We start from the raw sequence: 14,860 nt of genomic DNA on the forward strand, positions 1-14,860 counted from the left end.
ATTCAAATAGATTCCACCTTCCCACCCCTCTGCTGTGTATAATTAACAATGTACACTCCTCGATTAACCACACTGGCATAAGCTAATTGTCAGCTGTCATTCTGAATGTTGTGAGACAGACACCCTAAACCCCTACGCACACACCCACACAAACACAGACGAGCAAAACAATTTATGACGTTCAAAAATGTTCATACAATTGTGTGAATATGTATTTCTACACTTAGTACACCTCCATTTCTTGTTAAGCGGGATGCAGGTCCCGCTCTAAATGCAGCAGAAGTTAATAAGAGCTGAATGTTTATGGGTAATACCTCAGCTGCTAATTAGATCAAATTGTTCCCACCTCGCTGTTATTGTAGATATGAAACCTCTCTGCCTGTTCCTTTAGATTCAGCAGCAGACAGAGGTACAACAATATTTATTTTCTGATAAAGAGACAAAGAAACCAAAAGAGAGGGATGAAGGCAAAGTACCAGGTTAAAGGCATTATCATTTTACTGTGATATTTACAGCAGAAGGGAATAGTAGAGGGGGAGGGGGTACAGAGGGAGGGCGGGAAGGAAATTAAACGGAGCATCCAAAGAGAAAGTGTGGAAAGGAAAGCGCTGGGGATCAGTACAGATGGAGACATGCATGCATGTCAGGCAGCAGCAGATGTGCTCGTGTGTTTCGGAAGAAATAGCGAGAGGAAATAATAATTAATAAATAGGAAGATAGAAGAGGTGCATGGTGAAGAATTGTGTCTGAGCCGTTTTTACATATACAAACACAAACAAGCGTCTTGTAAATTTATGCAAATGCGTTCTAACAGACAGCACAACAATCACTGGTACTATAGCGCCGTAGGTTGCCATACAAAAGACAAAAAACACAAAACATTGATATAGATGAATCAGCCTTTAGCTCAGAATACTTTACTCCAAGCTTTGAGGTGACACTCGGTTTGAAAGTAAGCTGTGATACCCCTTGTTTTTAGTTTGTATGGATTCAAACATAGGAATTATGTAAAGGAGTTTGACCCATTTGAATGAAAGAAGACTGCGAGTGCTATGTCTAATTACAAATTCTTTTGCGACTTGTGTATCACTTTTTAAATGCAACATAACCTACTAAAAGCTGGAATCTTTTCCTCATTATCCCCACCCTCTTCCGTACACCCACCCCGCTCTCCTCTCACCCACCCCTGTAAACTTGTGCACCCTCAAACAGATGGCACAGGGATGATGAAAGCCAAACCAGTTATTTATCTAATTATGACTTACCACTTAACAGCATAATCTCCCCCTGCAATTGTGAGGTATTCAAATAGGGGTGATTAAGGGGGTTATGCAAATCTAAACAAAATGCCTGCAGTGGTGTTAGTACGAACAAACCAGCATGTCCACTTGAATGATCCTAATATAGACACGCTGCTAAGTTTTTAAGTGCTGTTTCTCAAATTGTTATGGTCAACGTGTCCACAAATGTACAGTATACCATGATATATGGAGCAGTAAATGTACAGGAGATGAATAAACGGAGAGAGAGAGACAGAGAGATTTGGCAAAAGCCAGGGTGAATTCAAGCCCATGCTAATAGGGTAATTGCATTGATTTCCATTTAGCTGCACTCTCTGATGTTATTTACAGCATTTAGCCCGGCAAACAAGCCCTCTCTCCTCTCTCTGCTCTGGGTTTGCTTTTAACCAGCTGTGACATGCTGTCAACCCCTTTTCCTCTGCCCTCTGTCCCCTTCACCCTTTTCACAACTGCCAAAAAGCCAAATACATTATTAGGCCATTAATACCAGTCATGCTTACACATCCCTCCAATCCCCCTCCCTCCTTATTTATTCCAGTATTGCAGTTCCTCCCTCCCTCTCGCTTCTCCTCTCAGGCCTGCTGGCATGGCCGCTGAGCTGCTTTGAAGTGCCCATGTTTATCCATTTGGTCTGAGATGTGGTTGTGCGTGGTGTGAGGTGGTCAGAGGGGTTTTTTTTACCACCCCCCTCGACGGACCAAATGTCAAGGTCTTCCAAGCGTTAAAGTCAAATCACGATTTTCACTCAAGGTGTTCTGGAGGCTCCCATCGCAGCTGAGATGCACCTCCTCAAAAAGTTGTGGTAATAGCTGGTGCAAGAACTGTTTGTGCTTCTGTCCGATTTGCTCTCTGTATATTTGCTACAAGCATCGCTACCTGATGCTGAAGATCTGTTGTGCTAAAGTAAAAGAAAGTCTTGTTTTCATAATGCTAGTCAAAGCTGGATTCCTGTAAAACAAAATGCATGAGGAAATGTAAAAATGATAATGGGGCTTGTGCTGTGACAGATGACGGATTCAAATTCGACAGCCTATAGGAGTCTGTCTTTTCTCACCTGTCTCATTTGTTTCACACAATAGACTTACTATATGAGGAAATGAGTGTGAGAAAAAGGGCTGGCACTTTATTAGCATGCAGCAGACAGAGCATTGTATTAGCGCTGTATTAATGTGGTGGTCACGTCTGGGACACAGACAGACTGCATTAAGCTCATCATCCCTCTTCTGCACACATCAAGGACTCAACCAAGACCTGCAAGCTACCAAAGTAGTTAAAGAGCAACAGGATTTGTGGAACATCTCCAGCCACTGATTTTTGTGCTTTAACACTGCGGGAGGATATGCGGTCGCTATGTTATTATAAGCATAATGTATATAAGAGTGTACTGTGCGTTCAAGGTGAGCATATGTGTTCTGAATCTTGTATTCGTATAGAGCTTCCTCACATATGACTCACTTCATTCACTTAGAAGGACTGCGTAGGTGGCATAGTGGCTTCATATTAACACCACAGAAACACTAGTGTGCGTGCAATACATATATGTGAGTTCAGCATATGACATTAAAGCTTACCTAAAGCATACTGCAGTATCATCAGTTCCTGCACATTTTGTCATTCCCTTTCCCTGAACGTAGCAATGTTAGCAGGGTTGTAGCGCTCCAAGCCAAGTTCATCTGCATTCAATTTCACAAAGGCAGGAAAAGGCCAAGAAGACTACCAGCGGTCATCCACTGAATATGCTGTTTGCAGGTGTTGTAGCCTTTACTCAGTAAATTAAAGATGTTACAGTCAAAGGCAGAGGTAGTAAGATACATTTCTTTATGCTTGCTCTCTTTACTTGCTCTTTTATCACCTCTTATTATTTCACTGACTGTTGCAGGTCTATTAGCATCCACCATCCAGTCAGTGCAGCCATCTTCCATATCTACCAGTTCTCTTCCCTTGTGTCTCTCTTTGAGATTTTGAATTAGCTTAGATAATAAAGAGGAACACAACAGAAAAACGATTATGCTTTATAAAGAGACACAAGGCCCACGGTGAAGCATCATGTGCCACTGCTCCAAGTCCTGCTAAGACAGTGCTTTTACGAAGAAAACGGTGGTGTGAGAGCAAGTGAAAGTAAAGATCATTATTTTGCACTTTGTTTAGGTATGTTTTTCTCCCTAGCCTCCACTACTTTCTTTCTCCCTGGGGTTCAAACTGCAAAAGTGAGCACCCTACTATAAGACGATAAGGAAGGCTAAGGCGCTTGTATCCTTGCAGAACACACACACTCAGAGGGATAAGCTATGGACTAGTACGGATCCTTGATACACATAAACATGGAGAAGCAGACGTTACAAAGCACAAGCTCTCATCTCACTGCTAAGCAAGCAGGGAAAGGAGGGAGGGAAGATGAGGAGGGAATGAAAGGATTTAGTCTTCATCTGCGGATGAACATGCCATCTCCTCCTCCCTGTTAGCACAGATTCCCTTGCTTCCCTTTGCCTCTAATTGCCAATTCAGCCCTCCTTTCAGCTCTGTCAGTCTGCCCTCAAAACACCCACTGTCTTTGGACAACTGGGTTACTGATGACTGATACATGAAGTGTTTGGTAACACTTTACATTCCAAAGCAACATAAGCTATGGCTATGAACATTGGAAACACATTCTTTAAGCCAAGCACGCGCTTCGCACTCCTCCGACACACTTTCTTTGCATGCAGATGGTGTGTGTTTAAAGCCAGCAGGGCAAGGCCGCGCATGCAAGAGTATCTGCGATACGTGTGTAAATGTGCGAGCGTACTGGTCTGCCTATGTGAGTGCTTGACGTCTCACCTGGGGGACAAGAAATTAACACGAGCAAATTTTACAGCGTTCATTCCCGTTTTGCTGGTAACAAGACCATCTGCTAACCATACTGCCCCACACAGGGAGGGAAAAAAGGAGAAGCGGGCTGCACTGAAATCACTCCCACAATCCCTTTCTCTCTCTCTCTCTTTTTAGCTGCATCCGATCCACACTCTCTCTAGCACGGTGAGGGGCAGAGATAACACCTCAAGGCCATGGTATTGCTGCCAGCCTTTAAACCGCTTCGTCTCCCTCTGCCCTGCTCTCTGTGGTTTTCTTGATGAAAGAGAGGAGGCAGATCAGAGGAAAACATGGCAGTCCAAACACTTGAGTCCACAGCCAAGGCTAAAACCAGAGCACAGAGTCACGGCCCCTTCACCATCCACTTACAGCACAGACTTGTGGACACCCACATATATGGGGAAAAAAAACCCACATGTGCATACACACACCTCTTTTATTTATTTATTTTTTGGGCACTTACGACATCCACAATACTGCATGACTGCACCAGCATGCACAGACATGAAATTCTTTGTGTGCACGTGTATATGTGTATTAGGATAACGATGGGCTCCGGTGGGCTGTGATAAACCTTCTCTGACGGCGGCTTAATGAGGGCACTGCCTTTTGGCTCTTGCGTGTGTGTCAGTATTGAGGAGCCAAAATACAAAGACCCTGATTAATAAACTCTTAAGTACACAGGAAACGCGTATCAATTTCTCTTCTGTTCAGCATGTTATACATGTCAAGTTTTGATTCACTAACATGAAAAAAGAAAAAAAAAAAGAAAGTATCCCCTTGCTTTCCACTGCTCGCATTAGTACTGCTACTTTTTAGTAAAAACTCTCGGAAGTGTTTTGTTCACAGCCGATAATGACAGAGGAAAAGAGAGAGAGTGAGAGGAATACACTGATCTAATTAGCAGCTAGTTAGCAGCAAAACAGTTGAGTCCAATTAGGAGGTGTGTTGTAGCGCATGTAGTGAAGAGTTTAAATGCTATCCTGATTATCAACACTGTTTATTTGTTCTTCTACCGGGAGACTCACTTAGTGCATCTGACTGATAGATTTAGACAAACAGGGTGAAGAGAAGAGCGACTGTTTATTTTAGATTGAGGTTGAGTTAAGCAACTCTGTGTGTGTGTGTGTGTGTGTGTGTGTGTGTGTGTGTGTGTGTGTGTGTGTGTGTGCATATGTGTATGCCTTAGGTTTGAAGGGTTGTAGAGTGAGTAAACATTTGTCCTTCTATGTATCCACCTGTGTGCTTGCATACACGAGTCTCCATTGTGAGAGAGCACACTCGGAATCCCGTTATTATCCAAAATTTTAAGATACCATTTCCAGCAGCCCCAAGCTCGACTTTTACTGTCACATACCACAAACACACCCTGCCTCCCTTTCTCTCTTGCTCTCCCTCCCGTCCTTTTGGCAGAGTCTCCCCCTGCCGGCAGGTGCACACTCCGGTGGCAGCCAAAGTGCCAACCTGCCCTCCATATGCCCGCCTCCGCAGTGCCAGCTTACTCTTGCCACTCCCCACCAGGATTCAGCTGGCCAGCCCTCCCCAAATCTGTTCCCACTCCCCAACACTCACCCTCCCTTACAGCATCCGCCCCTAGACATTCTTCAAACACACACACACACACACACACACACACACACACACACACACACACACACACACACACACACACACACACACACACACACACACACACACACACACCCCTAACCTCCTCTTGTCTCGCACATAGACATGAAGCACTTTTGGCAGCCTACTCACATTCACTTGTCTTATCTTTCCTTGTGCTTCATCTTCCCCCTTCAGCCCTTTTCTCACCTTACACTCTGCGTTACTCTGACCTTCATCTGCTCTACTCCCACCTCCTGAGCAACCCTTAGTTGTCGCGCTCTTTTTTGAGACCTCCCTTGACATAATGCCAAGAGACCGGAGCAGACACTCACAGAACAAGAAGCCAGGCCACATCAATCAGTGCAGGAGCGTATGACGACCGCGTGTCAGATCGATGCATCATCCTTCGACTGGTTGTACTCTGGGATTTATCGGGGAAACCAGCGTTGTAGGGCAAGTTTTACTCCTAGCAAGTTACTCTGGTTTGTACTGGGCTCAAGGCACTGACGCATGGTGTGAGTGTTTGAAACGGAGCATGTTTATATGTCTCCACTCACTTAGAACTGCTCACATAACCTTGTCTGACCGTTCAGCTTGTTCAGTTTTCCCTCAGGATGCGAAACAACCCCCATACCCTCTGACACCAAGCAACCAAATAAACACAAGTCAACGCATAAACACACAGAGTGCCCAAAGAACTGGATGTGAGAGGATGAGCTATATCCCCCCCGCCCCTTTTATGTTGTCATCAAAAAGAAAAAAAAAGGCATCATTTCTCAAACACATATTGTTCAGCCACATGGACAAACAACAGTGCAGTGTGTGAGATTTATACCCAGCTATAGCTGCTGTGCTATTCATTTTGTGGACCCTGTAAGGCTTCTATAAACACAGAGTGATGGAGCGGTAATCCTGTGCCCTCTCCTCATTACTCCTCCTGCTGAGGAAGTCATCTGACCGGCCCCGAGCCATCTATTCAGGTCACAACCATCATCTATCATCCATCATCTAGTCTCTCCCAGTCTCTCTGTCGCATGCTCACTCACACACAATTCAGTGTGTGACATTAGTTTTAATGTGGCATTTTAGACCCTGTCAGCGAGCACTTGCCCCATGCCAAACCACCTTATAAGAACCACAAAGAGCGAAGAACTGAGAAAGTGAGAGTAGGTACGGACAGAGACAAGAGAGGACAAACAAAGGAAGAAAAATGAAAGTGAGAAAGAGAGAGACCTTGCCTTGAGTTATCTCCCGTCTTTAACGGGATGTGATGAGCTCTCGTCATTCTCTTAATCTATCTCCCATGATTCAATTCCATTTCCTGTGTGCCGAGAGGCTGGCAGCATGGCACCAATCAGACACACAAAGAAGCACACACTCACAAACACAATCTAAAAAGAAAAAAAAAAAACACTGCATGAAAAGTAGGAGGTTATTCATTCACTACAACATTTAATGTACCATACAGCACGTCCTGCTGATTCGGTGAGGTCACTGGCTGTTCATTCTTAACCCTTCCAACACTCACATATGGTGACACAGGCCCATACCCTGGACCCAAGAGATGAAAGGGGCACCGACACCCCGCCTAACACCTGGCTAAGAGGGAGGCAACTGAACAGCATATGCACAGAAAGCTGGTAGCAGATACTCATCTAAGAGGAAAGTGAGAAAAGACTATGTTGCAAACTGCATCTAGAGAAAGTAGCTGTATGTCTATATAGGGAGGACAAATAACTGACACAACAAAGAGACGGAGGAGGGGTTGGAATGGGAAAATTGCATTTTCTTCATTTCTTGCCATAAGTGAAGGGGTTGCTTTGATGGTTAAGCTCTGAAATCCCATCGGCTAATGATTGGAAAGCTGTCAGCTTAAAAGGCTGCCCTCACCCACCACAAGAAACACATACAATGATACACACAAATACACACTGCTCTACGGAGCTTCAGAGTAGAAAAATAGCAGTTTCTTTATTACCCTCTCTCTGGGTAGCACTGTTCCCTCTTTTCCCCTCCTCTTCCTCATAAATCTTAGACTCACACACTCCTAATTACCACAGGAAGTGAGGGAGGATTACCCTGCTTCTCCCCCTAACATCATCTATCTCCTGCTTTGTGCTTGTTCCTCCACCGACCATCCATTTATGGTGCAGTTAAAAGGGCAGGGAACATATGAGATCATTGACATTTGTCACCTCTCAGGTGTGAGTATATTTGTAACTGCGTAGCCGTGGAAAAGAGGCCGTTCGTGTTTATTCAAATCGTTCAGTGCGAGGACCTGACTGCTCAGACTGGTGTAGCGAGCAGGTGGTCTGGCAGGGAGGAAGTGTGCAAGATGTAACTGAACCTTTACTGCACTGCAGAAGATAGTCATCTGGCAACTGATAGCTCTTACCCACTGTCAGTCTGTCTGTCTATCTGTATGTGAGGAAGGTTATGCAACTTCGTGCATCACCCTTCTGATTTTATGGTAAAGTTTAGAAATACAGATTACATTTAAGCTATGAAAATATCTGCATCACCAAAATAAGTGTTTTCAGAAAAAACTTTGTTTGACATTTTATGTTGATTTTGATATCTGCTGTATATGTTCCAGGGGTTAAAGCAATAGATCATCAACTCTAACCTCTGGAGTCAGAGTTGTGTCCAGCACCGTGTTATAATGCTTGATCTGTCAACAGTCATGTAAACCGCTTGCACAAAAAGTCAAGTATGTGCTGCAGGTTAAAATCAATAAAAGGCTCTAACCTTAAAAAAACCCCTCATACACTCTTCGACCTTCCTAGCACCATCTTTCTCTTCACACCTGCCTCCTTTAGTCAGTCTGTCTAGCTCAGCGGTCCCCAACCTTTTTTGCGCCACGGACCGGTTTATGCCCGACAATAGTTTCACGGACCAGGTGTCGCGGATAAATACAACAAAATAAAACTAGTACCGGTACCGAAAAAAAGATTTATTCATAACACACGTGAAAAGACCCAGCAAAACAGAATTAACGATAAAAACGATAACAAAATAACGCTGAAAACCGATAAAAACCCTGAAAACCATACATTTCACACCTGAGCCTCAACTCTCGCGGCCTGGTACCAAATGACTCACGGACCGGTACCGGTCCGAGGCCCGGGGGTTGGGGACCACTGGTCTAGCTAACATGGTCTGGGTGAAGTGGCTAATGGAAAACACATTTTTTAGCCACCTGCCATTAGGTGGGGAGCTGTCAATACACACACTTTATAACCTGCGCATGAAGATATAATTTGTTGAGTTGGATAAAAATTATTTTTATTAGTTGATTAGTCAGTCTTCTCAAACTATCTTTGTCCTATTTGTTTTCTTAAATTAGTTTTTAAAAAAAGCACAATATGGCTTGAACACCTGGATACAATTACTGTGCTCAATAATCCTAAAAGCTAGGTTTGAGTACTTTGCCAAGTGGTTTTTATTTCTTTATTTCTCCAGATTTTATCAACACGCTGGGGTTGCAACCATTCAGGATACGTTATTGGAACTTAGCGATGTAGTCTGGATGAAAATGAAGGATGAGTTTGAGAATTGGAGCGTTTTGAAGGAGAGTAACAGACACTGAAAGTAGTGTGTGTGACAAGTCATTACAGGAGCCACCTGCTGCAGTGGTAACTACCACAAAGGCAGTTTGGAGTGCTGGGGCAGGTGTTTATATGCCTGTCTGTGGAAAGATCTTATCAACACTGTAACATCACAAGCACAAAAAAAGCAGTCACATAACTTTACAAGGTGAGTAGTTCCCATTCAAATCCAGTCACAATTTGGTCTCTGCTTTCCTTTTCTCTCACAGACAACACAAATTAGATTTGTTCGGATATTGCTTCCTCTGTCCTTGTAGTCCTTGTATTACTAGATCATAACAAATCAATTAGACAACTAGCCTCAATGAGAGCAGCATTAACTCCAAGTATTCCACACCCATTCTCAATGCATTTTAGTAATTTCAGCAGTCAGATGGTGGGAGGTTTACAAGGCGCTCTCCACTCTGCTGCCTAAAGTTAAACTGAAATTCATCTGAGTGTTCCTAAGTGAAAATAAATACCATCTATGTGCCCATGTGTCACTGTGTAATGATGTGCATCCATGGGCGTCTGCACGCGTGTCTGTCTGTGTGAACCCAGCATCATCAGATGCAGGGAGGGTTTAATTAGAATTCTCTGTAGTCTAATTTGATTAGTGGAGGCAAAGGAAGATGAAGGAAATTAGAGATCAGCTATTTCTGCTGCTGGAATAATGTTTCAGGAAAAGCGTGACAGCACAGCCACACGCCCATGCACATGTACGCACATACGCGCGTTCAACCGCAAAATATGAGTGGGTCTACTTATGGCCCTCGCATTCCGCTTGGGCGTCATTTCAGTTCACAGTGACTTAACTCGAAAGATCAGAGGTGAGTGTCCGCTGCTGTAGCCGAGTGTTTCGTAGGGACTCAGAGACCGACTGGACGTAGAAAACCTGTCAACGATATCCCTGGATGCACACGGTGCTGTAGAGAAAAAGCGTTTACCATCCCACTACTGCTTCTATATGTACAATCCACAGCCTCAGAGGAGCAGAACAAACAAATCCACACACAACACAAAGCATTACACAAACAGCATTGCATCTCCCTGGCGCCAAACTGACAAGACTACCGGAGAGCGAACTGACAGTAGTCCATAAATCATAGTTGCAACTGTGATACCAGTGAAGCCCTCATTACCCCCCTGCACCTGTTAGTAAACCAAATGTCTGTTAGAAAAGTGTGTAAGGGTTTTGTGTGTATGTTCATGTCTGCCAATGCAGGTGAACTAAATTTCCTGTCAGATATACTACAGTAGAAAAAAAGGCTCCAGTATGAGGAAGGCATAGAAACAGTTCAGCATTTAGAGTTAAATGGGTGTAATTTATAATTTTCACATCAGGCTATTTAACGAAGTCAACAGATCACTATTTTAGGACATTTTAAAACACACAGCATTATACCCCGGCTTGTCGTGTTTGCACTTTAATTTTTAAACAAATTAAACAGAAGAGATGTTCCCCCTTGGACTCTTTTAATTCGTTTTAGCACATTTTAGCGGAGCGGTGTGTGAGATGGTGGGATGATGGATGATCTTTTAGCTGTTTGAATAAGGGGCTGGTTGAGGTTGTGCCACTGGTTGCAGCAGATGGCCGCCCCTCCCTGAGCCTTTTTTCCTGTTAAAAGGGAGTTTTTCCTTCCCACTGTCACCAAAGTGCTTGCTCACAGGGCGCGTGTGATTTTTGGGTTTTTCTTTGTATGTGTTACAATATAAAGCACCTTGAGGCGATTGTTGTTGTGATTTGGCGCTGTATAAATATTATTGAATTGAATTGAATGACGTGAGTACAGGTTCTCTGTAAAATACAAAAATGTGTGTGCATTTCTGGAGCTCCACGGACCCGGTAGCTGGTGGTGGCTTGTATCCAAAGAGAAGAGGCCACAGGTGTGAAGGGTCAGGGTTTAACAACTCCTGGGTTTATGAGGAGGCTAACAGGGCAGCCGGAGAGACACGGCACCGCCGACCTTTACAGCCATGACCGGGGCAGTACCACCTGCGGACTGGCGTGGAACAGATGCCACATCGAGAATGGGTCATAGCTTTTATAGCAAGGGCAGAGTGAGGGAGAGAGAGGAGCAGAGAGAAAGGGCGAGGGAGCTAGTAGTCCATCACCGTGACTGCTTTACTGCTGCTACTGCCATCTAATGACAGAGCTGTCAGAGCACATGGAGTGGGAGGAATGGAGCGATGGTTGGAGCGAGGAGCAAAGGGGGAGTAAAATAGATAAATGGGTACAATGATAGAGCGAACTGTGGGATAAAAGCACAGTGGGAGGAGGAGAAAGATGCAGAGAGATGGGTCACACTTGAGTTGACGCTAGCATAAAGGGAGAAAGATGCAGTGGGGAGATTTGTAGGAATTGATCAGAGGAGATGGTCTCAGCTATAAAGAGAAAAAAACATGCAAAGGTATTGTGGTTAATTGGATATAATGATTTCACTACTCCACAGATAATCTTCTAACACAGTATGGACCCCTCTGCTGGTTTTATCAATGAATGCTCTCCTGTGGCTTAGTTTACCAGTATGTGATGTTGCGCACATATTCACAAGCAAATTCTCAATATGCACATTTACCCCGAAATCTACAGGCGGCACTCTAGCTGAGTTTTTTTTGCTGTTTTTTTTTTTTTTTTTTTGAACAAGCACTTGGTAATCACCAGTGATTAGTCTACACTCTGATCTAGGGCTTAACACCCAGCATGGCTCCCACACATATTGATTCCCTCTCCGTGTGCATGCGTCTGAAAGAGAAGAGAAACGCATTTTGTCCAGATTACCATGTTCTTCTGAAATTGATTTTCAAAGAGAGCCAGGGAGAACGGGAAGAGAAGTAGATCACAACAATTAAACTGGTTTATTACCAGATTTGTTTATCTGCGCATTTTGTTCTCCTCTAAAATAAATATCAGTTATCTTTTGGTAAACTGTGCATTTCAGTCTTTTTTTGTACCCTTTCCTGACAAGTAGGCTGGATAACAAAGTGCAAAGTCTGAATGAATCTGTCTACCTCGGGAGGTTTCAAGTAAACTCTGACAGGATTAGCTCTCAACACAAAAACCTTGTCAGTCTGTGGCCTGTCATAACAAAACTTCAGCCTTTCTTGCTCTTTAACCTCACCCCACCTGCTTGCTTCTGTGGTTTGTGGTTTCAGCTTCACAGGTTGTTTTTATTGTCACAGGCACAGACTCTGCTGCCCATCCTGTTTTCTGTAACTCTTACACCTCCCCCCCCACCCGTTTCTCAGCATGTAACCCTCAGGGTAGAAGTACAGAAACCACTGGGGGGGGGGACAGCAACAGAGGAAAGAGATACAGTGGATTTGTGCATGACAGTCAAGCTTATTAGACAAGATCGTTGGTTCAGTGACCAATATAGTTAACATGCGCACACCAAAAAGATATAATGTTTAAAATGCTGGGTTTTACAAACAGCAGGTATGGAGGACAATCATTAGAGGGTGACAGCTGTGAGAAGGCAAGATGGACATGTAGCTAGAAGCATAGATACCTGAGGAGTGTAAAAGTGGGACGGGGGTATAGTGACAAACAGCGACTATGACCCTCCTCCATTTTGAAGTGGTTGCTCCCTGGCTCTGCTCCACCTCGCCTGTGATGTAAATGCACCCCAAGTTCAAGTGCTTCTCCTTTGCACCTTTATCTCGACACCCCTCGCTGCTATTCTCTCTTAATACATTTCTTTCTCCACTTTCTCTGCCTTCTTCCCATCAATAACCACCCCCAACCCATTCCTCTTTATTTAACCCAACCTTTTTTGTTGTCAAATAATCATGGAGAACTAGCATGTGTCTGACATGGTCTCCAAGGCAACGGCGGTTAAGACGGGAAGGCAGGCAGGGGCTCATTTAGTGGCTGAATGAAAGAAGGGGGAAGAGAAGAAGCAACCCACAGAGCTAGGCGCGCGCGCGCGCACACACACACACACACACACACACACACACACACACACACACACACACACACACACACACACACACACACACACACACACACACACACACACACACCTTACTAGCTTTGGCCACTGTCACAGCAAAGACCTGTGTCTCTAATCTGCGTGACTCTCCCGCTGCAGGCTACATTGGTGTGGGAGGTTTAGGGAGCACACATGTGCACACACACACAACGACACACACCAAGACACACATGCAATAATGAAGAGTGAAGAAAGGGTCACAGATACCACTGGAAAAATAAGGGAAGAGGAGGACGAGGAGGATGAAGAGGAAAATAATGAAGATGACTGGGTGGTTAATGGGAGTCAGAGAGTCAAAGAGAAGAAGTCCTGAGGAATCAGAGAGGGAATGTGAGGAGATAAAGGAGGTTACAGCCAGCAACTCAATCCCTGTCTTCTTTTAAATGTCTCCTGATTTTGTCTCATCACATTCTGCAGATTTCCCCACAAACAGTCTCTCTCCGCTTGTTCTGGTTAATTCTTATATTGCTCAGTTTGATTCAAGCGTAGACTTGGAAAATAAAGAGCGCTCTGGTCAGAGGCTTTGACACATGTAGAAAAGTAGTGCATTGAGTCTTTTGTCCTCCTCTCTAACCCCTGACACAAACACCTCTCTGTGTTTCTTTCTGTCTTTATTTCTCACACAGCAGGCACTCTGTGGCCTTTACCAGCAAATATCCATTTCAAAACCAGTCGTCTGAAAAGAGAAGTGGCTGGAAAGACACGGTGGAGATAGGCACATACAGAAGGAGGCTAAAAAATAGATAAAAAGCTGTTAAAGCTCACAAATGACATCAGCCTATATTAAAGTACTTAGGTTTTGGTGTGCTTCTTCGCTATTCAAGAAAGAAAAGCATCTGTACCCTTAAAGAGGTAATCACAGGTACGACTTAAGTATTTTGGCTCTTAGGTTTTTTCTTACTACTAATTTATAACTGTTAATCTTTGGAGTCCTCTGTGTTTCTGCGATATCAACGCAAATAAAATGGTGCTTGAAACATAAAAAAAAACTTAACATAATGAAATGTAAAATCATACAAAAGAAAGCAGTATACACTCAACTAAACACTTCATTTGAAGTGCAGCACATTTTATGTCTGCGCTGTGGGTCACGTCCTTAAACTGATACACAATTAATACAAAAATGTGTATGGAAAAAAAGAAAGACTTAAGCGGTCGGTCATGGACTAACTGCACACTCTCCTGCTGACTAATGCACATAAATTATTTATCTCTAAGAAGTGTTGGTGAAGTGTACTCAGTTAAGCTGCAGGGAGACAACATCCACACACAGATGAAAGCACACATTAAACAGAAGACAAGCACCATTGTGCAGATTTAGGTTACGGTATAAAACTGAATTATAGCTAGATTTAGATTACGAAAAAGCTGTATAAAGAGCAAAAAGCATCTCTGAGTTGATGGAAGAGTACGGAGGTGTGTGGGTTTACAGTGTGTATGTCAAGAAATCAAGCAGGAGGCAAAGCATTTAAATATTTATGAACACATGAATACATATGCAAAAGGCACAGAA

At 43.8% G+C, this 14,860-nt stretch overlaps 1 protein-coding gene across 2 annotated transcripts in view; it reads right to left on the bottom strand.

Annotated features, from left to right (window-relative positions):
* The window catches only part of gse1b (Gse1 coiled-coil protein b), a 181,293-nt gene that overhangs the window by 49,278 nt on the left and 117,155 nt on the right, over positions 1-14,860 (bottom strand). The window lies entirely within an intron of this gene.

The sequence above is a fragment of the Astatotilapia calliptera genome, chromosome 1, assembly GCF_964374335.1.
Source record: "Astatotilapia calliptera chromosome 1, fAstCal68.1, whole genome shotgun sequence".
Taxonomy (NCBI): domain Eukaryota; kingdom Metazoa; phylum Chordata; class Actinopteri; order Cichliformes; family Cichlidae; genus Astatotilapia; species Astatotilapia calliptera.